Raw genomic sequence first — 27547 nt, forward strand, 5'->3', positions numbered from 1 at the left:
ATTAATTTTGTGTGTATGTGGGAGCAAATGAAGAGAAAAGATCCATTAAACGATCTGAATAGGGCCAAAATTTCTACTCGGGCATTTTTAAAATAAAATTCGCGTTATTTATCACTTAAAAATTCGTTTAAGTGTCTATTTTTTAAATTTTATATTTACACTCTTAAACTAAAATTCTCACCGTGAACTTCTCAGACAATTATTTTTTACGGGCGAACAAGGCGGTATTTTGACTTGATACGTGGTAACAAGTCAATTTTCTCAACTTTTCCTCTAAGGATTAAACTTGTGTCCCATTAAAGGTAGATAACCAGACTATACTCTTTAGTAAAGTCTATCTATTATTTGATCACCCCGGTGTGCGAATAAGAAATGGCTTCGTGAAGAAATAATACTACCTGGTGGCATACTTTGCACAAGGAATTAGCGTCACAAAAGCAAAGAATTTGGGAGACAAGTGACTGAACAAAACGTCGAAAAACATCGGAATATGGAAAGAGTGTTTTGATGAGCTGACATTCGCAGCACAGATGTGTCAAAGGGCAGCTGTTGTGATTTAGCCAAAGTGATGCCGGTTGTGACCGAAACTCGCCAAACAGGGCTACCAAGTTCCGAAAACCAGCTCCGATTGGCAGTAAAACCCTAAAAACGAAGAAACACGCCCCTTAAAACGATTAGAGAATATTCGTCGAAGGCATTTTAACTGCAATCAATAATCATTATTACCCACAGGGGGTGAGGTTTTAAGAATTTCTGATGCATCTGCTATACAAACTTACAACGAAAGTGCATAAAGGACGCATTACAGAAATAAGTGACCAGGACAAATTTTAAGCGATCAAGAGACATACATATTTAGAAAAACTAATTGCTATTATTAAAACAACATATGATGGATCCAAGTGTTATGTTCTGCACGATGGTAGGTTGTCCGATGATTTTGAAATCCGTAGCGGATTCAGACAGGTCTATATTCTGTCGCCAGTATTGTTTTTGATGCCGATAAGCGATATACATGCGCGCAGCTTTGTCAGGTAGCGGATCCAATGGACTTTGACATCTTAGGACGATGTTTGCTACTCTCTCATAGGATCATGAATCTCCATCAATTGACAGCAAGTGTGGAGAGAGAAGCAGAAGTTGTGGATCTGAATATTAATTCGGGAAAACAAAAACGATCAGCCTCGGAACCCAACCATTCTCTCAAATAAATATTTCTTCGTCTCCATCGAAGGAGAAAACGAACAAGAAGTCATCTGCCTTCGGTATGTTGTCGAAAATTTGGAGGCATAACTCTATAAGCTTAAGAACAAAGCTACCACTGTTTCGCACAAATGTCGAATCTGTGCTTCTTTATGGGTGCAGCACTTGGAAGGTTACTTCAGCCATTACAAGAAAGCTGCAAAACTTTGTGAATAGATGTTTTCGTAACATCCTAAGGATTTTCTGGCCGAACCGTATATCAAATGAGGTCCTTCATAGAAGGACAGGCCAGAAGCCTATAGACTATAATAATAGGAAAGCGTAATTGGCAATGGATTGGACATACGCTTTGAAAAGGTAACGACTGCATTGCAGGCCAAGCAATGCAATGGAATCCGCTCACACAAGAAGGACGAAGAGCTGGCTGTACGACCGAGAAGCACATGGCGCAGGGCAGTCAAGGCGGAATCAGCGTCCAAAAGTTAGAGGGAGCTGAAACACATCTCCGGAAACCGTACACGATGGCACGTAGGCGTAGTAGTGACCCTATGCCCCTTAGGGGTTCCCAACGGACTTAACAGGTCTGAGGACCTAAGTAAGTATTAAGTAAGTAAGTAAGAGACATATACAGAAAGTGTTCAACGATAAATCAATAAATAACTGGTGGACATTCCAAAAGCTGGGTTTCGGGACATAGCCAAGTAGAAGCAGCTTCCATTACAAGCGTGTTTTTTTTTTAAATTTTGGATTTAGAGGGGTCGCGGCTATTTAATATTGGTTACCTACATTAAAAAAATCTCCGGTCGAAAACAACTCATACAAAAATTTAAGAAAAAAGTGTTCTCAATATTCTAATTGGGGTGCATGTGGATAAGCTAATAAATTGGGTTTTACTGTTTCAAGGAAATAATGATTTTTCCTTCCAAATAATTTTTAACTCATTTGATACCTATTCGTTGTAAAAAAATTGCCAACATATTTTTGACCTGGTTTTAAACCAAAATACCGGCACTGTGCGGCGGCCATTTTCTGTGAAAAATCGGATACTTGTATTTTAATATAGGTATGAGGAATAAACAAACTTATTTTGTACAACTAATCAAGAAATTCAAATTAAACGTGTAAATAATGAATAAGTTACTTCTTATTATGAACAAATACTGACAAATCTTCTAAAATGTTATTCTCATGATTTCGAATATTTCTTAGTTGTTTTAGTTTTTATGAAGACCGTTATATTTCAGTCGACTTAATGATAATGGTTGATCCGCTCTGGGTTATAGTTATGCTCGAGCTGTCTCTGTCACATTATTATTTGAGTTATAAGGTGTGTTCAGATAAATAAATTCGCACAGATTTCAGCCATCTGTATTTCAAGAACAAGATATCTCATCAAAATTTCTTAGATTAATTGTCAAAAACACAAAACATAAACAATTTGAATTGAATTGTTTCATTATTTTTGAATAAAGCTAAATTTCTAAGATCTTATTTTCCAGACCTCATTTGTATTAATTTAATTTTATGTTCCCTATTGAATTTAAAATTCAGAAATTATCTTCCCTCAAGTATAATTTTCCACACAGCACTGATCAAAAGCTTATTTTCAAGATCTTCTTCAGAAGATATCAACAAAAATTATGCAAAAAATAGTTTTAAAATTAATGTTGGTATAAACAAAAATTGAGTTGGCATAGTTTCAATAATACGTAACACGCGAACATTGAAAATAATTTTCAATTAATTTTTTTTGCAGTCTTGTTTTTAAAAAACAATTTTACGAAAAAAATAACATCAAACATTTTGTCATTCAAAAAACACAACTGATACGCAGGTGATTGTACTGATCGTACACCATATTTATCTTTTGTTTATTACAAACAAAATTAAACAACAAAATAATTAAATTTTACCACATTATATGAGTACACTTAGAGAGATACCTACATCATGTTGATAAGGTGATTACAGTTAGTTAAACCAGATTGGTTGTCTACGGGAAGTCCACTTTTTTCAACGTGGTCCTCCTTTTGTGTTCTTTATTTTTGCAAATTGTTTCGAGAAAGTTTTTTTTCTTTTAATTAATTTATTAAATATTTGTTCAGTTTTTGTTTTTGCTTTACAGTTTAATCGAATTCAAACCAGAATAGTCCAGATTTGGCACACCCGACCCGTTCGTTGTCCGTACGTACGATAGAACTAACAATAATACGATCGCGCGAAAATATGAAGACTGTTTGCTTAGAAGACGCACCACCAGCTCTCAGTCTCAGCACGAAATTGAAAAAAGCGAATATGTATGTTTTTGTTTGCCTTCCCGCTTAGGTATATGGAGGATTTCTAATGTGAATTATGTGTGTGCAAAAATTGTATATTGTATACATATAAGTATCTGTATAATAAGGCAGACATATTCGTAGAGCTATTTTACAAATTTGGAGTTCGAAAACGTCAAAACAAATAAACGAACAAAACTAAAATATTTGCCAGGGGAAACAAATCGGACGAGTCTAAATCGGCGAACTACGACGACGACGATGAACGCACGGTTGCGAGTACTGGACGGAAGTTCTATTCAAAATATAAAATGGTGCCTCGCCACGGCTGCTGGCCAACGAGAGTACATCTGGAGTGGAGTATTGTATTTCGATGGCGACGCATCTATGTACCAGACCTATGCTGGCCGTATTTAATTTGGCTTCTTTATTTTGTTTGCATTTAATTGAGCAAGTACTTGGAGCAATAATAATAATAATTGTGAATTTACATCAAAAGCAACAACAACACAATATACACACAATTAATCGTTAAATAACACTACACTATATACACTCCTGGTCTCACTGGCAAAGTTGAATAGGTACCTATACCCAAAGGAGATATTTGCACTAAGATAACGCGAATGAACTCATCGACAGACGACGCACGACAGAAGACTTAACTTAGGCCGGTCAGTCACAATTTGTGTTGTGGATCAAAAACCCAAAACAAAAAATTATAAAAACAGTCCGAATCCGAACAAAAACTTCATCATCGTCTCAAATGAAGTTTAGGGAGTCCATATAACTGCCACTTGTTTCGAAGAACAAGGTTTTTTATTTTTTTATTTCTCGAGTTGCATATACCTAGTCAGTTCAGTCTAAAACCCGAATGAGAGCCTTACCATCAACACAAACAAGTCACCAACTTTATTTTTAATCTTGCTCTCGGAGGCAGGGCCGAATTTATTTTGTTAACAATGATGTTAGCTTCAAGGCGTGCAATACAAAGTGTGTGAGTTTTTTTTGTAATCTGAGCAGAGCCGGGAAAGATAGATGGAAACTTTGATCAGACCCTTGTCAAAACTTATATATAGTTGAAATCTGACTCTGAGTTAAAATCCCAAAATTTTGTATGTAAAAACTAACAATAGTTTTAAAAAATCTAGGTTAAAAATTGAATTGAATTTGTTGAAAATTAGAGTTCCGTAAAATCCCAAAGACCTGAATTTGCTTACCTTAAAAACAAACTGTTTATGAAATTCCGAACTTCTAACAATCTAGGGTTGAATCGAACGCTAACAGAGATACAAAATATTTGTTAATATAGCTTTTCGAACTGTTATTCGATCAAAGGTGGAAATTATGTCATATTCGACATGAAAGACTTGAAAGTAAGGCAAATTTCTATTATCTCATTGGCCACTTGCCAAAATTGCCTTCCAATTAAGGCAACTTTTTTGGAAATTAAGTCAATAAAAATCTCTCTGACTATCAAATCTAGTTTACTTATGTCAAAATGACAGCTGACCGTGTTTTTTGATTCAATTGGAAGCTGAACTTTATTACTCTTTCTATTTCTTTTCTGAACAATTTCATTTTATATTTTGTGTAAAGGGGTTTCTTTCGTCAAATAAAAAATAAATAAATTAGATTGCGCAACAGTCTAATGAGAACTAGGGCCTAGTGACTTACAACTCGCTACCATTCCCATAGACACACCATATAAAGACCGGAATCTTTCGTACGTTTTACCCTCCAACACCCATTTGTTTACATTGTTGTATTTGTAATTTTGACATTACGTCCATTTTGAAATGTGAAATCCAACAACAATTCGATGCGGTGCATTTACTTGTTTTGACAGTTTTTTTTTTATCAAATTGCTGTGGTGAGAATTTTAGATTTGATTTTAGCTGTCAAATGAAGCATTTGTTGTTTTGTTAATTTGTTTAAAATGCAGGATCCAAATGAAGATTCTGAATGGATTGATGTCTTTCGTGCAAAAGGTATCCTTCCACCCATGCCCGAGAATGCCATTGAGAAGCGAACTGGTGGTGAGAAGCAGAAAAATATCGAAGACATGAACATGGACGAATCTGAAGACTCCCAAGACAAAGTGTTGGCATCTGAGATGTTTGGATTAATAAATATTTATTTAAAAATGTAAGATCTCTATTCTAATTTGCGTAGTTTTGACTTGATTTAAAAAAAGCTAATAGACAAAAGTGTTGGCTTCGAAAAATTTATAAAACTTAGTTGTACATATTTTTTAAAATGTCCCTACCTCCTAAATGGGGGGAAGCAGACCCGCTCCCATAATAAAAAATGCTTGTTTTTAACTGTTCTATATAAATCCGTGATCAAACTTTGTCGCCTGAGTTATCGTACTCTTCCCAAAAAATGCAATAGGTAATGTCGTTGTAGCCACTAGGTGCCACCCCTTAAGAATTTCTCATCACTATTCCTTATTTTCGTGGTGAATTGACTTTAGAGGGTGATGAATTGATGTTAGCAGTGGTGAATTGATGTTAGACCTAAGGGCGCGTGTAAGTAGACGTTTCAGCTTGTAGGCAAACCAGAATGACAGATTTGTTTCCGGTCTTTATATGGTGTGTCTATGACCATTCCTGTGTGCAACTTATGTTTTCAGGGATAGAGGGCTTATTTTGGAAAACACCCTTTATGACAAAAATTACTCTGGGAGGATTTTTGAATTCCTCACAAAAAGGCAGTACCCGTGAAAAAAAAAACTTTAGAAGGCATAGGCAGGGATTGATCCCAAGACCTCTTGCACGGCAGTCCAAGGCACAAATCACCACGCTACAGGAACAACTTCTTCTTGTCAAATTGGAAAAGAAATAAAATAAATTTAAATTAAAAGCTCACCTAATAAATGTTTTTGAAAGTTTTTGAACGATGTTAGTTAAAGTTAGGATTTTTAAATTTATGGCACTTAAAAAACTATACATGCAGTTTATTGCATATAGTCCCTTATATTGACTGAACCTACCCAATTAAAAGACAAGTCAGTGCAAGTGTTCCTTTTTGGAACTTTGAGAACCATAGTAATTGATTTGAGTTAAAGTTCAATCTATGTAAAGAAAAACAACGACACTAATAACAGCAAATTTACGTACCACATTATGACATTTGACAGATCAACAGAAGGGGAAATTATTTAACTCCCTCTTGAGCGCTCTATTCTGCCAATACCAAAAACTATCAAATTTGTTTAGTGTGAAATTGCATTTGGGCAACAATTGTTGACTTTTGGCAATTTTGATCAAAGGTGGGAATAGATCTATTGATTTCACATTAACAAGATCAACTGTCAAAGTCAATGTTTTGATACATGTCAATAAGAAAACTTGATTTTTTTAACTTCAAACTGACATGAGAAATTTTGAAGTATTACGACTTATGTTGATGTTGATTAGTTATCGTAACCATTGAAAAAACTGTTTGGCATTTGTTGAGTTCTGTCATTTTTCATAAGTTAATTTGTTGTTATTCGACTTTTATTAATAGGAAATATATTTTTATTTTTGTGATTGTTATGTTCGATTAAATTGAATTTCATTTGGAATCTGGTAATCAGGCCCCTATGTTTTTATTATATGTAAAACAAACCAGAAATTTACTGAAATGCGGCTCTGTTTCCCGTTAAATGACAAAAGCGATTGAAGTAAACAAATATGGTTCTAAAAAGTAGGTAGGTACATAGATATTATATAAATGAAGTATAATAATAAAAAAATAAGACCTTCATCGTGAGCAATTCTAACGAAAGGGGATTTGTCTGGGGCTGGGGTCTTAGGGAGGGAGTTTTGTATTTATTGTATATTATTTTTTTGCACATACATATGTACATATGTACGAGTTTTATGTGCGAAATATAAGATTGAAATATTATATTTATATAATTATTAAGAGAGTGGTCGATTGAAATGCTATTTATATGAAGGTATATTGTATGATGATGATGATGATGATTCGAAACGAGTACCAAACAGCAAATGCTTGAATTACTTTTGGATTTGTAACACACTCGACCATGATAGTTTCAAAAAAAATGGTGAAGTTTTAAGTTTCATTTGCAGTCATTTTTTTTGCATTTATGTTATTGCTTTTGAAGAACCATCAATTAAAGCTTTTTTTTTATTCTTCTACTATTCCACTGATTAAATTAAAATCTTGAGCATTAAAATTTCTTACTTGGCAGCAAAAAAAAAAAAAAACAAACTAAAAGATTCAACCCAATAACCATATTAATATGCAAACTTAACGACTCACCGCATAAAAAAAACTTGTTCGAAGCCGGTCCCAGTAAAATAACGAGATCATTGGACGTACAGTATATTGGGAGTAGCTTTGTTATTAATATAAATTTTTTTTTGACGATGAGGGTGATGAGAGGTAAATTTTTAACTTCAAAGCAAAAATGTTAAAATAACTCATTTGCACCATAAATTAAACTATTTATGAAAGCCAAAAATATTTACACGTCCTGGCAACATTTCCTTTTCCTTCCGTCGAGACATTTGGAAAGTTTAAAAGTTATTCGGAACTTGTTCGAAGAAGATTAAAGATTTCAAACAAACTTCGAGAGAATAGAAATTCCAAAATTTTAAAAGCGATAAAGCTCACTTTTGCATGAATGTAATATAAATGTCTAAAATAAACGAAATTGACGTATTTGGAGTGTTGATAATGTTCAAATGTAACGGGTTATCCATTTGCCGTTTCAAAAGTATAGGGTGCTGGAATTCAACATCTGTCAAACTAAAATGTCTTTTTCAGTTGAAAGTCTGACATTTACCAAAATGAATCGCTTAATTTTCGCACAACGAATACAAATTATTAAAACAAATCAAAAACTTAAAAAAATAAACAGTAAATAAGTAAATTAAAAAAGGAATATTAAATAGTTGGAATATCGAGTATCTAAACAATTTTGGCTATTTAGTGGGCCGAGGAAAGCACTGCACCGACGAAAAACGGGAACTCATAAAAATGATGCGAAATGAATGAAAAACGTATAAGTATATAAAGTTGATTTTGGGGTGCTCTGACCAAATGATCGACAATGCTGTAAAATATGAAAAAAAAAGTCGAAACCCGAGGACGGAAACGAGAAACGAGTGAAAATGACGATCGTCGTATTGTTCGCAACAGCCGAAAGGATCCTTTTGCGTCCTCTAAGATGATCCAGGAAGATCTAGGACTGGCAGTAAGTAGCGTAACAATCAGAAGGCGATTGTTGGAACACAATCTTTCCGCTCGCAGTCCACGAAAAGGGCCGATGCTTACAAAAAAACATGAAGCCGCTCTTTTGAAATTTGCAAGAAGACATGCTAATTGGCCTGCAGAGAAATGGCGAAACATTTTGTGGACTGACGAGACCAAAATTGTTTTATTCGGTTGAACTGGCTCTAGGCAATACGTCCGACGCACGTCCAGAAAATTCCGAGTTTAAGCCTCGGTACACCATTAAAACGGTAAAGCATGGAGGTGCTAAAGTGATGGCATGGGGCAGTTTCTCTTATGCTGATGTTGGCCCCATACATCAAATCATTGGCACGATGGACCAGCGCGTTTATGTGGATATAATGTTCAGTGTGATGCTGCCTTATGCGAGTTGGAATATGTCGGTTAAATGGGTATTTCAACAAGAAAACGGCCCGAAACACACCAGTAAGTCTGCCAAGGAACGGTTTCGGGTCAATGAGGTTGAGGTCATGGACTGGCTAGCTCAGTCGCCTGACCTCAATCCCATAGAAAATGTATGGGCAGATGTGAAAAAGGGTGTTTCTCTACGAAGACCCTTGAATTCGAGGCAGTTGTGGGACACAGTCGAGGAAACATGGAACATAATTCCATTTGAGCGTTGTCAGGCCCTTGTGAACTCTATGCCACGCAGATGTGCAGCAATTATAAAAAACAAAGGATTTTCCACAAAATACTGACAAAAAATCTTAATATTGAATATTTTTTTTTTAGTTTTTTATACTTTATTTTGTGTACTCCTATTATTTTGAACAATTCGTTTTGGCTTTATTTTGATAAAATTCATGTTTTTACTACCTTATTTGTTTTAAACAAAGTAGCCTTTAAGCATAATAATAAAAGACTGGATTACCTATTTAGTACAAAAGAAAAAAAATAATTTAAAAAAATTATACAACTTTTGAGTCACGATTTAATCTAAAAAGAACAGGCACTCCTATTTTTTGAACACAACTGTACATCTACATCCATATAAAGTCCTGCTCACACAACAACTGCAGCCAGCTGACTATTCACAACGTCGCGTCGTAGATAAGTTGAATGGGTGCTTGAACAACAGGCGGTAGACGGCGCTTTTTCGAACAATTTTTTTTTCTTCAGCGAAGAAGCAGATTTCTCACTCGGTGGGTATGTTAATAAACAAAATTTTAGTGTTTGTTGTTCAGAGAATCCTCAAGCAATTGAAGCGAGGCTTCGAAAACGACGATGGAAGGACTGTCACCGTAAATTCAGAGGGTTATAGTCATATAATAATCGACTGTTTTTGCACACTATTGAAGAATACGACTTGGAGAATATGTTGTTTTATAAAAGACGGTGCCACATGCCAGAGATATTTCCTGGCCACGTAATTTTGAGTAATTGCTCGACTTTTGTTTGTGGATTTGTGGGGCTACGCGAAACACCGTGTTCATGAAAATCAATTTCGTCAAGTTATGGCTGAGATACAGCCCAAAATGTGTCAAAAAGTGTTCGAAAACCCCTCAAAAGAATCGATGCTTGCAACGATTCAAATGGTGGTCATTCAAATAATGCAATATTTTACACATAATGTTTAATGGATAACCCTGTATATTATCATTTGTAAAGGTCTAGAGTCTGGGCACTTCATATGTTTTAGTTCAGTCTCCTTTCCCTAAAAACTCAGTTCAAAATAAAATAATTTATTTCGTCCAATAAAAAGGCAAACATCTTCTTTCAGTTGATTTTGATTATTTAATTATTTTAGATATGGAAAAAACACCTATCAAATCAAGTGGAAACACAAAAACTTATGGAATCTATTATGCAACTTTTTCCATTAACCAATTTGTGACTGCAAAAACCAATTCAAATAATCAAGTTCTCAAAAATATGTCAACCAACTGCTTAAATTTTAATTTTTAAACATGTTTCTTGGATCAAAGTTTTTAAACAATTCAAGTACACATGTACCTGAAAACCAAAAAACATTTACCTATATTATGTTATTTTTATATTTTTTGGTGCAGCTGTACTTGAGGTGAAGGTTAAATAACTTTTATTTAAAAAAAATAAACCTGCTGAATAAGAATACACATTCAAATAAAGTATCAAAGTCAAAATTTGCACCAAAATTCATGACTCGAATATTAATTTAAAAACAAAACTCACATATATCTGCTAAAACATTTTATACAAACAACAACAAAAGAAAAAACATCTCATCATTGTCAAATTAATTCAATCATTCTATATTTTTCTTTTCATCAATTATTCCGCTTATGTTATAAATATTTGCTTTAAAATTCGCATTAATATTCAGATTGAGAAGTAAAAAGTAAGAAATGATATTTTAAATCAAACAAGAAAACATTCATAATACGAGTGTTTGTATAATGTATTATGACAGCTACACACATATATAGAAAATATAATTAGGCACTGTTTGTTCGCTCAAAGAAGGATTGAATTCGCTTTTTATGATAAATTAATTGCTTTCATGCGCCGACTTTCTCAAACTTTAATCAACGTATAATAAATGATTTGTTGCGTCTTAACATTAAAAATACAGGATATCTGTCATTAAGTTTAATTTTCGTTGCAGAAAGGGCAGAGTTTTAGTAATTTTCAAGGCGTTTTTAAAGCACTTGGAAATTGGACAACATTCAAACGATTATGATTGCCTTTGACACGCGAACGGTTTAACTTTAAAACAAAATTGTTCGAAAGATTTTGATATTATCATGCAGGGCGGTGATTCATTGATGTCGGATTTTGAGTTCTCTAAATTAGACAATCCTGCTATATTTATATATTTTTTAAATGACATTTAAAAAGCAAACAAATTTATTAATTTTTGATTTAATCAAACCGATCTGAATTTTTCGGGACAAAATAAAAATCTTTTGATATCCAACACCAATACAAATGATACTTTTGGCTTAACTTCACTGGTCAATGTGTTGGATGTTCAAATGGTTCACACGTGCATTCTAGAACTTAAGCGTCACCAATTTTTGTTTTCTTAAAAGCCCACCTCTATCTAAAAATTCCTTATCTCTCCTCCCCGAAGTGAAAATCAGGTTCCTATAATACCTTAACTCGAGATTGGGTTTCAACACCATTCGAAGATTGTGGGGGTGGCAAACAAAAGGGGTAGAGGTATTTCCATTAAGACACCCCTCCTTTCATCCAAACGGCAGCGGAGGAATTCCGGAAATGCAATAAACGGTTACATTTACGGTGAACACTTTATGAGGCTACTACACAACATATTCTGAGCTCAGGCTCTTGCCCTTGGAGTTCTTCGAGCATCAGTGGTAACATTGATAAGATGTAACCAGAAAAGTAGCCGCTGACCACCAACAAGAAACCTCTAGTTTGATGATAAATGTTGGCAGGCAAATAAAAAAAAAGAGAAAAACAACAGGCATGCAAAGACAAGAGCTGGTTTCGTGCTCTTTGAGCAAAAGATCAGAAAGGAACACCGGCTTCTCAGAAGGTAAAATAGAGAACATTTTTGAGAACTTTCTTAGAGTGGTATGCAAAAAAATTACAGAGGCCGAGATTGATATCAAGTTTTGAGTTCGAACTCAAAGTGTTGAGATCTATCTCTCGACGAAAGCTCTATGTGAGAAAGTTCTAGGTCTCACAAATTGTTGAGGATGGGCTTTCTCTTACTCAGTTGATAAACAACTATCAAAATGGACGAGTTTCTGAATAATTTTGATAAAAACGTGTTTATAAAAATAGAAGATGTCCAATTGGTGAAGATTTTCGAAAATTGTATAGATTTAGTGAAACATGTGTGCAATTATTGACACATGAGTTTTTGGACCAACCCTGGAAACACGCGGTGGTGCTTTGACTCATAAAAAAATGAAGATTTAGGAGTTAGTTAGGCAGGAGATTGGATTTCAAAGCGGTGTTGGTGAAGACATTGGTGTCAATCAATCAACGATATCTAGGGTACAAACCGTGCAACTAATTGGATCATATTCTCACACACTTCTGAAGAAATAGATGAACCGCAAAGGTTATGGAGCAGTAAGTATTAGTTTCCTTACGCCATCCATTGGTGCTCTGGATTATACACATGTGCGTATAAGGAAGCCACTCTATCATCACGAGGAGTACGTCAACCGCAAAGGATACTCAATATATTTGCCGGCTACTTGCAACGCGGATGAAAAATTTACAAGCATCAAAATAAGCAATTTTTTTCCCCAGTCCTTAAGAATTATTTTATTATTTTCAGTTTTTGTAAAATCTATTTTGCTATTTAAGCTCGACTTCATATTTGACACTTTTTTAGTAATTTTTTTTTTTCACTTAAGTGCTTTGTTTTTAAATGCTTCTATGATTTTAAGAATAGCATCTCTTTTCCTTGCCTTTAAAACTGGTAACTGCGACTTCAACAGTAAAACTTTATTTGGTTTCAGTTACTAGAAATTTATTAAGATGTTCAGCATTATGGTTTATATTATCATTTCACTTAACGATTGTTTATTAGAAAAAGTTAAAAGTTAAGTTATTAAAATATACATAGAATAATTATGTAATTTTTTCTTGAAAACATTTTTTTGTTATAGGACAGATAATTAGTTTCCAAGAACTTCTCAAAAATTGATGAACTCCGTAGATTGAGCTCCCGGAACCACCAAGGCAACGTCTCTCAGTGTGTGCTTTTTCTTGCTCCATGAGCTAACATCTCACGATAGGCTGTGTAAGCTACTTCAGCGATAAAATCAATTTTTTACATTTACTGCATAAAAAATCAAAACAAAGTTTTGAGAAAAAATGCAAGCTGCTAATGACAGAAGTGTCATTTAAGAAATGTCATATTAGAAATGTCATTCAAAGCAACCTCGAAGCAGGCCCATCGTAACGCAGACGAAGCCGAAGCTGAAGCGTGTTTGTGTTTTAGCTATAAACCTCGTAACAAAAAGACGGAAGTGGAAAATTCACGGTAGAACCACAGTGAATGCTGTCAGTCATGAGTCAATAGGACAAAAGCCAACAATCCCAAATAAGGCGAAGAGAAGATTGACATATTTAGCTGAAGTCATAATTTGGAGGTAGTTGAGAACTTCGTCTACCTAGGCTCCGCTGTAAACGCAGAAAACAACACCAGCGCTGAGATCAAACGCAGAATAACTCTTGCTAACAGCTGTTTCTTTGGACTAAGAAAGCAATTGAGTGGTAAAGTCCTCTCTCGAGGGACCAAAGTGTTGCTATATAAGACCCTTATCATCCTCGTCCTGCTATACGGTGCAGAAGCATGGACCATGGCAAAAGCGGATGAAAGCACCTTGGGTCGCTTTGAGAGAAAAGTTCTTCGTGTGATCTTCGGTCCCGTATGCATCGAAGGGGAGTGGAGGAGAAGATGGAACGACGAACTGTACGGGCTGTATGGGCTGTACAGCGACGTAGACTTAGCCAGAAGAGTAAAAGTCCAACGACTAAGATGGCTGGGTCACGTAGAGCGCATGGAAACCAATGCTCCGGCCCGGAAAGTCTTCGAATCCGCACCCACAGGACAGCGCAGTAGAGGAAGACCGCGGATCAGGTGGCGCGCACAAGTGGAAGGTGAACTTACCCAACTTGGAGCGCGAAACTGGAGACATCTAGCTAGGGACCGAGCTAGATGGAGAAGTTTGTTGGGTGGGGCCCTAGTTCACACAGGACTGTAGCGCCACCTTAAGTAAGTAAGTATATAAGACCCTTATCATCTCCGTTTTTCTATTTGGTGCAGAAGCATGAACTATGACAAAAGTGAATAAAAGCGCCTTGGGTCGTTTCAAGAGAAAAGTTCTGTGCGTGGTCTACGGTCCCCTATGTATAAATGGTGAATGGAGGAGAAGATGGAACCACGAGCTGTATAGCGAAGACGTAGACTTAGCCAAAAAGATAAAAATCCAATGACTGAGATGTCTTCGTCATGTAGATCACATGGAAACCAATGCCCCGGGCCGAAAAGTCTTCGAATCCACGCTTACAGGACAGGGGAGTGGAGGAAGTCCGCACATCAGCTGAAGTGCGCAACTGAAGACATGCAGCTAGTGACCGACCTAGATGGAGAAGTTTGTTGGATAAGGCTCTAGTTCATAGGACTGTAGCTCAACCTTAAGTAAGTAAGTAAGTGTGCAAGAGGCGGGTGTAAACAACTCAGCAGCAACAAAACTAGTTTGGCAAATTCGATATAAAATCCCCAGCCCCTGGGTTTATGGGTTTTCGTATTTGGTTAAAAAAGTTGTGAGTTGAATTATACTAAAAAAAAATAAAAATTACTAACAATATTTCGCATATGATGAAAAAATTTGATTACAAAATCTTTTTTTGTTGACGAGAGTTTGCAACCAATATTTTAAATTTTTAAAAAGATATTTGAGTCAAAACAATTTTTACCAACTTTCAGTAATTTTTTTTAGGTTTTTATTTTTTTGTAAAAAAATAAACTGTCAATTCGATTTTCCTCAAAAACTTATTGAATATAAACAACATTATTTGTTATAAGATAAAAATAGTTTGAAGGCAATATCTTACATTTTTGAAAAAATAGCGAAATTCAGTTTTTAAAAACTTTTGGCAATGTTTTTTTTTTATAAACAAAATCTTTCAATTCGATTTTCCTTAAACAAAATGTCAAAAGCGTTATTCTTCGGTGCATTCAATTATTTTGGAGATTAAGTCATTTTTTTTCGTAAAATATTGGAGCTTACAATTATTTTTTTGATTTATAAAAAAAACGTTAATTAGAATTTATTCCACAATAATACTTGATTGGTATTACGTTACAATATTTAATATACATTTTAATACGGAAGTATGAACGTACATACTCACATACATACACACGCACAGGCATTACTCTAAAAATCTTTTATTTAGATCCTAGGAACCGTCGAAACATGTCAAAATTTTAATTTGTCGAATCCAACCGATTACAAGAACTTTTTTCGGAAGTTAATAAATTCATTTTGCACAATGGATTTCTGATGTGAAGTGTATAGCTTTTAAATTTTAAACAATAAAACATTGTGCATATTGTCAAAAAAAAAAAAAAACAATTTTCTACAGATCCGACGACTAAAAAATAAATTTGTATACAAATTAAGTGCTCGCTGAGGGATGTCAATTTGTTGTTTCCATTCTCTGTCCACTTAACACTAAAATAAAAACACTTAAATACAAACTTTGAACTCTAAAGCTAAAAACATAACTTATTTAACTCCACAAGCAAAAAACTTATCATGCAAGTAACAATAAATTTAAGTTTTAAGCATAAGCCAAAAAGTTATTTGTTTGTATTTAATGGGAAAAAGCATTAAGTATTTTATTTGTATTTGTTTTAGAACAAACGACCAGAACCAATTCAAAGTTAATTGTTTTGTTTAATTTTTTTTTTGTTGGAGTAGGGAAGGGTTGACGGACTACTAAATCAAAAAACAAGTAAGTAGGTTACAACTTAACTACATATTTTCAAAACAAACATCTTCATGTGTCAATAGGTGATGGTACTCACATAAGAATACAGAAGAGCAACCACTATTTTGTTTCTAATACAAACAAAATGCTCTATGTTCGAATAATTATTGTTTAGCATTGGATATTCATTGTTGTTTTTGTTTCATCGATTTAATGCTCAAGTTGTTGATTTATGTTCCAATTGCTTTGAAATATTTAGGTTTTTTTTTCTCTATAATTCAGAAAACTGAAGAAATGAATGAAGAACCTAGATTTAAAGAAAAAGAAGAAAAAACAAATACAAATTTGTTAATTTATGTTGACAATTTTTTGTTTAAATGGAAAGTAAGTAATCGAAAAAGATGCCCAAAAAATAAAGCTTTACCAGGTCGTGGATTTGTTGTCCAAACAGCTCTAAGCCACATCATAGACATCCAGCAATATTTTTCAATTGAAGACCGTAGCTTCAATAATCATTTGTTTTAAACTGTTATCAGGTAAAACCCCACACACACTGCGCATCAAAATTTCTTTAAAATTGTCTACACTCAAAAATTCTCTGCATTGAGGACGAAACGAATTGAGATGGAGCTGATACAATCTAATTTTATGCTGCCATTGGCAAAATTCCAAAGAAAAATCATTCGATTTTAAAAGCCCTACGAAAAAAGGTTTCAAGGATTCCTATTTTCATGAGATATCAATTTTTGTTGTAGTCTACTTGCCTCTAATGTTTTTATCTTGTGGTTTTTAAATTGATAGACATTTGGGAATTCGTTTTATATTGATGTTTCCACGTGCTCCTTTTTTTATTCTTAAATTATTTCCCATGTTAACATTATATAGAAACTCTACTGTATTATAAATGAGCCACAAAATATATAAATCAAAATACGGTACCCACAATCAATAAGAAAAAAATTAAGTAAATCAAAAGTGTTTTCTTTTTATTTTTATTGCTAAACAACAGAGGCGCATTTTATTGATGACTACAATTAAGGGCCTTATTACCTGTGGTACAAAGACTTACGGTGTTAATATAAAATTGTTTTCATATGACTTCAAGCGTTTCAAGCATCTGTGTAACACAACATTTATAATAGAATTCTCACAGAATAATTAACATAAAACTAGGCGACTTTTTTGCTAGAAGATTTGTTAGCAGAACTACACCGCAAGGTGGTGTTCTATCCTTACTCCTCTGGGACCAGGTAGTAAATGAAAACCAAACTGGTCTTAATGCAGAGGGTTTCAGAAGTAATTGCCTATGCAGATGACGTTTCTATAGCGGTTTCAGGAAATCATCTTAACACCCTTAGAAAAAGCCTTAAATAAACTAACACTTTAGCTGACCGGCGTGAACTGCATTTCCACACAAACAAAACCGATTAAGTCCTATTTTCAATGAATTACAATTTTTTATATATTAACCCTTTAAATATCAAATATATCCAATTAAAATTCTCAGACGATGCTAAGACGATACTAAATTGGAAACGCAATATACAAGAATGAGTCAAAAAAGCTTACGATCCCGAATTATTTTATTGTACGGTGTGGCAGAATGGTGGATTGCTTTAGAAAAAGCTATAAACCGCGACAAACTAAATAACGTCCAACGTTCAGCTTGCCAACGCATAAGGGGATCGTCTTGCACGACCCCATTTGCGGCACTGGACCTCTTGATATACTTATAAAACAGCTGCAAGCTCTGCTATTCTCTTCAAAGCTTCATCGCAATGGGCTAACAACATTGGCCACTCCGTAATTCTTAAGTGTTAAGAATCATTTCTAAAGCACACAGACTACACCATTCCTCAACCACAATTCGACAGAAACTTCTAGATATGTATGCTCTCCAGATTTTTCTGGGAGAATAGAGCATTCCTAGAAGACGAGTAGTAAAACGTCTCAAACTAAGAATTTCAATTCATGGAAAACGTGATGTCAACATCAGATTTCCGTATTTCCTCAGACAGCCGGGCCGCTATCAAATCTCTCGACTCTGTCTCTTCAAACTCATAACAATCCATAACTGACGATCATCTCTTATGGAGATGAAACAACAGTTAAAAAATCACCTTTGCTTGCTGCCGGACCAAAGACACATTCTAAAAAATTGAAAGGCAGATGAACTCGCCAGAAATGTCACATTTTAGAACATTCTACCACGTTTTGTAAATAATGGCATATCAATCGATACATGTAAACTGTTGCTGTGCAAGATGCACTTGCCAGTTCATGAAAAACATCTGGCCTACACTAGATTTAAAGAACACAAATAGCATCCTGCTTCTAAACAGATTGCATACAAGCTTGATAGTTGGTGTCATGAGCGGGCGCTGTCTACGCGGGTAGGCGTATTCTCAAATAACTTTTCAACAAGCTGTATGAATGGGAAAAGAGGAAACAGTTCTTCACTTCTTCTGTACATGCCATGCTGTAGCTCAAAAACGCAAGATCTACCTAGGAGAATTCTTCTATAACGATGTAAACGATCTCAGGACCCAAATTGATTTCATTGAGCTCAGAGCTCAGAAGAAACCATAAAGATGCATGTAGTATCACAATAGGCCAATAAATAAACAATACAAAACACAAAACGTGAGATGGACTTATAGCTTGCCTGATGAGTTTTTATTTTTTTATATTTTTTGTACAATGAACTGAAGGAAGAGTTTAATAAAGTTAAAGTTTTTTTTTTGCAAAATATGAGTTTATATACGTTTGAAAACATAGATATTTCCACACAAAACGATAGCAATATAGTTTCTATTTCCTTTATGATGCATGCTTTTATTTTTTATATAATATATAAATTTAAGAAAACAAATTTATTCGTCGCGAAAAAAATTGTTTTTGATAAGAACTGTCAAAAAAGAAATGCCAAAATTGACGATCGTTGATCGTGCTCATGTGAATAGTGCTTAAACATGCTGATAAATACACATTAAATATGTGTTTACACTTTGCAACATCAAAAAACAATTCCATGAAAATAAGAGCCCTTATTATTTACATGTAGTATTCGCACATAATAATCTTATTGCTATTCATTTAGTTCCATAAAACTACAATCGACTAGAAGCAAGTTTTCTTACCAAAATCTCACTGAAATCTAAATCCTTAGCCAGGAAGCTATCTAGTACGTCCGGCACTGTGTAAATTTGTTCAATAAATAATATTTATTACCCAAACGAATGAATGAATTTGTTTTTTTCTTCCCGTTTGTTTTTGTTTTTATATTTTTGAATATCGTATCACGACAATTATTCATTTAGTTTGGAAATCCAAGTTCATTTGAACTTTGTAAGTCGTATAAAGTACTGTGCCTTCAGAAAGTGGAAAATTGAACTTGCACTTTCATTTCATATTATGAGTAATAGTGTCTGCAGTTATTTCAAGTTCATGTGTCCTTAGAAACAATTCTCCAAGTTGAGCTGAACTCAAATACAAAAAGTGTTTTTTATTGCAAATTCAATACCCTACTTAAGCTATTGTTACGCAAAAAATTTCAAACACTTTACGAAAGTGAACTCTAAGCGAATGCATTAAAAAAAAAGAATAAATAAATAAAGAATTATAATTTGCATTATTATTTAATAAATTAAACATTAAGTAGATGATCATGTGGTTAAATATGTCAATGAGTTCATTTGAAGCCATAAAAGTGATAGTACTCTAGTACTTAGGTACCTAACCTACCTCCACGAGAATATAACGACAATAAAATATTTATTGTAATTGTGAGGAACATTAAACAAAATAGAGTCTTTGAGTTTTTTAATATAGGCAATGAGTAGTGTTTATGGGCGTATTGTTGACTTGTTGACAAACACTACAATTATTTCATGTGTTTTCGAGTTTTTCATTCTATGATGTTTTTTCTTTGTTTATATATCGAATAATTTTTGTATTTACATTTTATTATTACAATTAAAAAAAGGTAATATGATAAAAACAATTCAATTGGCCGGTTTTCAGCGTTTAACGTTTTGATTAGTTCCTTCCGGTGTACTTTTTAATTTGCTGTAACTTAATAGCATTTTCATTTGATTGTCTTCAGAAAAGAAGATGATTCAAAATAAAATACAAAATGGATCAATTTTGAAAGTTTAGAAGAATTACCCGCGGCGTGATGGTTAGTGTGTAATACTGTCATGCCAGAGGTTTTGGCTTCAATCAATGTATGTGCCACATACATTTTTTTTTAAACGGGTACTGTCTCTTGCGAGGTAATGTCAATTCAACCGTTCGAATGTCTGTGGATCCCGATCTTTAGACGGAACCATACGAATGCCCACCGCTCTTGCTCTTTTGCTTCTGCCGAATTTATTTCGCTGCAGAAAATGTTCGGAAAATCAAAATAAGATTTTGAAACAGGCTCTAATTGTATTTCATAATAAATTATTAACTTTATAGTAAATCCAAAATAAAAAAAATCCATCAAATATTTACATACCTAATATAAACTTCTTATGATCTGTTTTTTTTTTCACAAATTTTGATGACAGTATATTTATAAATATACTGAAAAAGGTTTAAACTTTAATCTCACTATCTTCGAACCTAAGTGAGATATCCATTCAGTCAAACCTACATAATGATGATGATGATTTCTTGAACACGTATGCTACTTTATAGTGTTACCAAAGAAACAAAACCAAATTAAAAGTATATAAAGCCAATTTAATATTATACTAGTTTATTTGATCAAGCTTTTTTTATAAGCGTTAAGGGTAGAACGTGAGGCTTTTGAAGGTAACGGTTTCGAAAACAATTTTCCTTATAGTTTTTGAGATAAGTTGTATTGTTAATTAAAGAAAAAAATTCCCTTGAATACAGCCATGGACATTGAAAAAGCATATCTAATGGAACAAACATTGAAACAAAAATTTCCGACACAGAAAATGTTTTTTTTTTTAAATATATTTTTTGTTATGTTAAGTGTGTAGCAATTAAAACAACAACAACATACATTTTCATTAGTTACATTTAAGATGGTTGATACAAAATATGGGCCAAAACCAACATTGTTCTCCAGAAAAAGGAGTTTAATCTTTGATCTTAGTGAACAAGGTAAGACTTCAACTCAAATTTCACAATTGCTTATGTGTTGAAGATAAATGGTGTACAAGGCAATTAATTCGGTTAAAGTTGAAACTTAGTTAAAAGTACAAAAACTTCCACGCGTGTTAATAAACCGTCGTCGTGAGAAGTGTCAATATCGACCCATTCAAATCATCCCGTATCCTTCATTGCCGAAATCAACTTAAACGGCGGCAAAACGATGATCAAATATTTGGATGCATTAGCATGAAAAACCGTTGCGATTTAAGAAGAACATCCAGGCTAGATTGGATTTCACGAAAAACCACCTAAGAAAAGATGTTAACTTTTGGAAAAGTCTTATGGACCGATGAAAATAAGATAAAATGCATCGGGCCTGAAGTTAAGTTTACAATCTAATCAAACACAAGGGAGGCAAACCTTATAGAAAATCTTTGGAATGTTGTTGTGGTTAAGATCCGACAGATAAAATTAAATATTCACAAGGCCTTCGAACTTGAATTCAAGAAGCGTCGAATTTGATTTTTTTATCCGCGTTGAATGATGCCAGGATTAAAAAAGTGGAGTAATGCCTTAGTTGAACCCCATACGTTCTTATTCAAACTTTCTTTAAAAACAGGAAAATTTCCCAGTATATAGAAGAAGTCATTTCTAACACCAATTTTCTAGAAAGGTAACAGGGTGGATATAACAAACTGGCATTCCCATTGCAAAACAACATATGGTTTTGTGACAAAAAGATCAACCGTTACAAATCTCCTCACATATATGTTCAAACGCTTTAAAACAAAGTTATGTTAACTGTGTATACACTGACTTTTGTAAAGCTTTTGACCAACTTAGCCACAGAATTATTTTATTTAAACTTAAAGCTCTTGGTTTTCCACCATTTTTCTTAGCTTGGATCAAATCATACCTTGAAAATAGATCCTATGAGGTACAATTTAGAAATTGTCATTCTGACCCTTTTGTTGCTGAATTTGGTGTTCCCAAGGCAAGCCATCTTGGCTCTTTTCTATTCATCCTGTTTACGCTCAAGTGAAGTTCTTATTTTTGCTGATGACATGAACATTTTTAATATAATAAAGTCTACCTTTTTACAATTCTTTAAAATGCCAAACGATAACATTTACTAAAAAACGAATTGGTAGTGCATTTGATTATTGTATATCACAGCAAAAATTCTGTTGCGACTCCACATTTAAAGGTTTAGGAGTTCATTTCTGTTCCAACTTAGAATTTACACATCACATTAATTTTATTCTCAATAAGGCAAGTTCTATGCTTGGTTTTATAAAACGCTGGGCAAAGGAGTTCATTGATCTCTATGTTACTTTTTCGTTGTACAATTGTCATGTTCGTCCTCATCTTGAATATGCTTCGCAGGTATGGACTCCCTATTACGAAATTCATAAAAAACGTATTGAACATAATTTCATTCGCTTTGCCCTAAAGGGTCTTCCTTGGGATGTTCCTTATGATCTTCTTCAAATGCAATCTGTCCATCAAAGGCGTGTAAATAACGACTTAATATTTCTTCATCAACTCATTAACGGTGAAATTGATGCACCTTATTTGCTATCTTGTGTACATTTGAATTACCAAGGCGGAACTCATCACCTTCGTGCTTTTGACTTTATACATATTGACTTCCATAGAACAAACTATGGGAAGAATGAAGCTTTAAGTCGAATGACCATTTTATATAATTTAAACTGTTCATCGATTGATTTAAATTTATATAAGTTGGGATTAAAATCATTGTTTAGAACCAGCGCCCCACTATCGCAAACGTTTTTATTTTTGTTTTCTGTACTGTTATAATTCATGTTAAATGTTAATAATTATTATTTTGTGCGTGTTTTAGGCTATAATTGTATTATTTTCTTACTAACAACTAACACATGCACTTATGATGAGCCTCTGATCTTACTTTGACGCTTGCTATAAACTAACTACTTTCTGAAAATTCTGAAGTGTAAAACAAAATCCATTCCCCAGATTTGGTGCCAAAAGCTGGTGGAAAGTATACCTTGAAGATGTGCGGCAACTTTGAAATAAAATAAATTGGTTAAGTATTTGTCTTTTCCCTAAAATTTACTTTTTCAACAGTTACTCGAATTTTTACTATTTCTGCGTCCAGGTAAAATACGTTATTAGACGCACTTTAGATTTTATGCAAAATCTTTATTTCCAGTTATTTTAATCAGGTTTTCGAATACAATATTCTTTTAAATTATTTTGTATGCAGAACATAAACTTTTTCCTAGAAATAAAACAACATATTAAAAAAAAATTGTAATAATATTTTCAGTTTTGTTGTCGTTATTTTTGTAATTTTTTCCAATATATTGCTGAGTCTCCTTTTGCCTTAATAGAAGCATCAATTCTGCTCGGCATACTGCCAATGCATGATTTGACTTTTTCCTGCATTTCTGGGTGGTGATTCCACAAATAAATTACTCTTTTAATAAGTGACCGCATCACGTTTTTAATTGGGTTCATATCAGGGGTGTTTCCCGCCCAGTCCAACAGAGGGATGTTTTCTTTCCTCAAATACGTTTTTATGGACCGGGCTGTGATGCATGGAGCTCCATCTTGCATAAAAATGTAACTAGACATCCATTCAGTGTTACCGCTATGCGACTTTAGTTGCATTTTGACCCTTTTTTGTGCCTCATGCGACCATGATACGACTTTTTAAAAAATTGTCTATTTTGACCCTTTTAAAAAAAAAATGCGACTTTTTTGACCCCATCTTTAGAAAAATACATTGAAAAGACAAGTTTATTTCTTAATTCATACAAAATTTCCAAACTTCTATTGAAATAAGAACATAACTAACTCTGTCACAGTAGTCACACATAATTTCCATCTATAAAATGGAATCAAGTTGAAATTCTTTGGGTCGACTCAATCACGTTCGCTCAGAATCGAAATCTTGCTATTCTAGCATACAAATTCATTTCAACCTTTCGATTCTGCATATAAATGTAGTTAATAGTTAACAATTTTAAGTTTGTATGAGTAATTTTGGTTATTTCACACCTCCGTTCCTCTTTTACAAAGTTTCCCAATTATTTCTATTGAAAACATAAAAAGTAAAATTCTTATTTATTATCAAATAATTTGCAGGCAAATTATTTTAAGGTTTGATATCAATTATAGGAAGTTTTCGGTTTTGAGGCACTTGGACCCTCAAGTAATCAAACTAGGCGAAGAGTTTAATTAGAATGATTTAGTATTAGATTATCAACACCTTATATTTTAACCTGAAAAAGTAATTGAAGAATACAAGCTTTTAGAATTCAAAATTTATGAAAAGAATTATAAAAGTTTTTTGGAACTGTCTAATTTGGAGGAGTTTTGGCATAAGATCGGGGCAGTTAAAAACCGTCTCGGAGAATTTGTTTATTCCAACTTATACTCCTTTGTAAAAAATATTTTCACACTTCCACACAGCAGTGCGTGTGCCGAAAGGGTTTTTTCTAAATTAACAATTCTTAAAAATAGATTAACGAACCGCCGCCTGTGTGTGGAAACATGTAATGCAATGCTCTCTGCAGCAAATATTTTAGAAAAGCAAACTCTTGATGAATGGAAACCTTCAGAGGAGCTTATAAAAAGCTACCGTAAATTAATCACAAAAAAATAATCAGCCCTATAATGAATTCCATCGTAATCGAAATTTTTACGAATTCCGAAAAATTGTATCATGAAATCCGTTAGTAATGCAAAATTGTATGAGATTTTCCACTACGAACGGATTTTATGATACAGTTTTTCGGGATTCGTAAAAATTTCGATTACGATGAAATTTATGATAGGGCTGAATGACTGGTATTTTAAAAATAATATAAATATAAAAGTCAAATATTTATAAATAATATGAATTCCTATAATGTACCTTGATTTTTGTTTTTCAAAAGAACAGAATAGAATATGAATGTATTTATTTTTTATTTTAACTTTAAAACTTGAGTTAATATAACTTGAATCGACTGAATTGAATTGACTGTTATTGTTATTTACCTAATGTGATGACCCTTTTTTTTGCGACCTTTTCAAAAATCCCAGCGGTAACACTGCATCCATTCATGAACGTTAAAAATATTGCGTATAATCTAATAATTGTAAAAATTCTGCAGTGCGTCTAGTAATATGGTCTGGGACTGTATATGATAATACATATTAAGTTATCTTATTTATAAATAAAAACTATTTAATTTTTTTTAAAACAAACAAAGAGTGTGTTTTTTCTATGTCCATAGCTGTATATTATATTTTTAAATGGATGCAAGAACTGCTATTGATTGTCGAAAACCATATCTTATCAGATTTTTGTTGTTTTTGTAGGTTTTTGTGTTTTGTACAAAAAAGTTGTCAATTTAATTAACTAACATTTATTTACCAACAATATGATAAAATAAGTTGTATTTCAAAAATCTGTTTTTGTTCACAAGATTTTTATTCGAAAACCCCTTTTTACCAATATTATTAGCATTTCTTGAAAGTTTTTTTTGCTCCTATTCAAAATTATACTACACTAGTTTGATATCACTTCACATTTTATAATACAAAATTTAATTGAAGTTGCTAGAGTAATTGGTTTGTGAGATACTTTGGGTCAACCAAAATGTTCACTTCTTTTTATTGCAAAAGTACAAAAATGTTCACTCAATTTGTTTGGGAGTCTTTTGTGCATCTTTCTGTGTTATTGTCAAAATAACAAGATGTATTTCATGTCGATATCTATAATGCTCCTTGAGGTATGGACGACAAAAGAGCTTCCTGAACGTACGGACCTACAAAGTTACAAACACAGACATTTTTGGGAAACTAAAAAAGTATTCTACTGCTGAAAATAGCTACCGTCAATATGAGTCCAGCAACAGTGCAGCATATTATAAATAGATTTGTGCATGAAAATCGTTTGGAAGACAAAGGGAGAAGTGGGCAGAATAAAATATTCGCTCCAGTGGGTGAACGTGCGACAATACCTAATGTTATCAGCTCCAAAGTTGTTAATTTGTGAAGTGCCCAAACCGTATGCCGCGTGCTTTATACCCATGACCTTAATGGTTGAGTAGCTCAAAATAAGAAAAATAAACAAGGAATATCTTTCTAAGGACTCTAACTTCTGCAACTCTGTTATTTTCTTGACTCGAGAGACGAGACCAAATTTAATATTTTTGGTTCTGATGGGATTTTTAACGTGTAACGTTAGCCTTATACAAATCTCAAACAAGAAAACATGAAGCATGGTCCCGTATGTCAGCTGCCGGAGTTGGTAATATAGAATTTCGATTAAATCTGGGAGAAGCTGGGTATACGCAACTGTTTTCGATACTACCAAGACTATGATTCGAAGCACAAAGCAGTTATTGTGCAGTCCTGGTTGACATGCCTGACAGAAAGATTAGGGAGTACCAAGTTTCAAATAGAAATTACATAAAGCCAATCTGGATGAGTGAAACAAGATAAGCCTTGAATTCACATAAAAACTGGTGGAGTCAATGCCGAAAAGGTTTAAAGCAGTGATGACACAAAATTGTAATTTGTTGAGTAATAAATGTTTATTTTGAAGTTGTTAAATCTTTTTTTTTTTAGTTGGATCAAATAAGCTTTTACATTAAATTCTACTCTATTCTTAAAAAATGCGGGTTAACTTTTGCAAAATGCATACCATGTATTTGTAAAGTGGATTAGTTATAGAATACATTTTAATTTGTAATATCGAAGATAACTTATTTGATTTTGGCGTTACAGTGGTTTAAATTTTATTAGATTCGCTCGATCAATTAGGCTTTTAACCACTACAGTCCACTTGAGCTCGTCGGAAGTGGTGAATAGTGTATCAATGCTTCCGAAAATGAAAATGGTTATTCAAACTTTTTTTTCAAACTGGTATCGGGATAAACAAAACAATCCTAACATTCACCTTTATAGGGAAACGCTCAAACTTTTCTACGACTATTTAAGAATATAGACTAACCGTGTTTTATGAATCATCTTGTAAATACTATTTAATTAACAATAAATAATCACTTATCTAAAACGTTCCCCAATAATATAAATGAATCATTTTTGGCATTATTAAATCTGTATAGATATGTTTTGTATTTTACAGTCAGGACTTAAGTATTTAAGTATCTACTTAACTTTAGATTTTAATTCAAAATAGAAAAATTATTTTGTTACTACATTAGTGCCAACGATAAGAAAGGTTTAAAACTAAAAAAAAAACTACCGAATGCTAACAACTTATTTTTGTACGTCAATCATTCTACTCGATGACT

The 27547-nt window shown here is 33.4% G+C and overlaps 1 protein-coding gene across 3 annotated transcripts in view; it reads right to left on the reverse strand.

The window, feature by feature from the left end:
* LOC129942666 (uncharacterized) overlaps positions 1–27547 on the reverse strand; it is a 51342-nt gene that overhangs the window by 17954 nt on the left and 5841 nt on the right. Inside the window, exon 2 of one of the 3 annotated variants that reach the window (XM_056051706.1) lies at positions 16237–16446. The exons of 1 other annotated variant lie outside the window; for it this stretch is intronic. The gene's annotated coding sequence lies outside the window, so the exon portion shown is untranslated. Of the gene's footprint in view, positions 1–3150; positions 4296–16236; positions 16447–27547 lie in introns of those variants that run through there. One more of the 3 variants, XM_056051704.1, reaches the window with a different exon arrangement.

Source organism: Eupeodes corollae, chromosome 1 (genome assembly GCF_945859685.1).
Source record: "Eupeodes corollae chromosome 1, idEupCoro1.1, whole genome shotgun sequence".
Lineage (NCBI taxonomy): Eukaryota > Metazoa > Arthropoda > Insecta > Diptera > Syrphidae > Eupeodes > Eupeodes corollae.